A 919-nucleotide genomic window follows, 5' to 3' on the forward strand; every position below is an offset into this window, starting at 1 on the left:
TGTCATATACGCCAGATCCCTTGAAACATAAGCTGTGCAGATGTTTCTTCCCTGCAGCGACTGTGTCAAGCAGCAAGGGTGGACCGGCTTCCGGCAAATTCCCCCATTTTTATTTTTAAATGACAGCGCGTGTAAATCGGCGGCCACCTCTCCATTGGGTTGTTTAAGACTCGGAAGACCTGCTTGTGACTTTGCCAACAGGTCAGTCCGAGGCTTAACCCTATATCGGCTCCCCACATCTCACCCTTCTTTTATACTTTAAGCTACTATAATGAAAGTTTTTAAGCATCAAGCACAAAAAGCTACCATAATGAAAGTAAAACTTAAGCATCAAGAACAAAGCTCTGGCTATTAAAACAATAACAAGACAATGCCAATGCAATACCCAGAACATTTTACAACTTAAAACATAACATTTTTAAAACTAGTCAGAATAATAAAACAATGGCAATGCAAAAAGCAAGAAGTGAGTTTCCGCTAAATGAAAGTTTCTTTTGCTGATTTACTCAGAGTCCTCGGGCTTGGCGGAGAGAGTAGCTTCCACTTCTTGCTTTTCCACCATCTGCTGGGCCTCAGTTGTTAACTTCTTCAGCTGACCCCATGTTGGCACCTCGGTCCCTGGCATAGCCTTCCTTTTCTTCTTTTTTCCGCTTTTCCGTCATCGGGGCAACTCTAAGTCTTTGGAACGATGGGACAAGGAGCTTCTCTGGGTCCATTGTGGTGACGCACGTAACGCTCTGGTACCCACATTGTCTGCTCTGCTCCTTCTGGAAAGATACAAAACACAACCTCTTCCCCACATCATTGCTGATCTGGTAAAACTCTCGTCTGGTTTGTGTATCCTTCCACCTGGCTGAGTCGGCAGAGGCTATTGTACAGGAGGCCCGATGCCTTTTGGCTGCTGTACAACCTTCTGCAT

Source organism: Myotis brandtii, unplaced genomic scaffold (assembly GCF_000412655.1).
Source record: "Myotis brandtii unplaced genomic scaffold, ASM41265v1 scaffold940, whole genome shotgun sequence".
Lineage (NCBI taxonomy): Eukaryota > Metazoa > Chordata > Mammalia > Chiroptera > Vespertilionidae > Myotis > Myotis brandtii.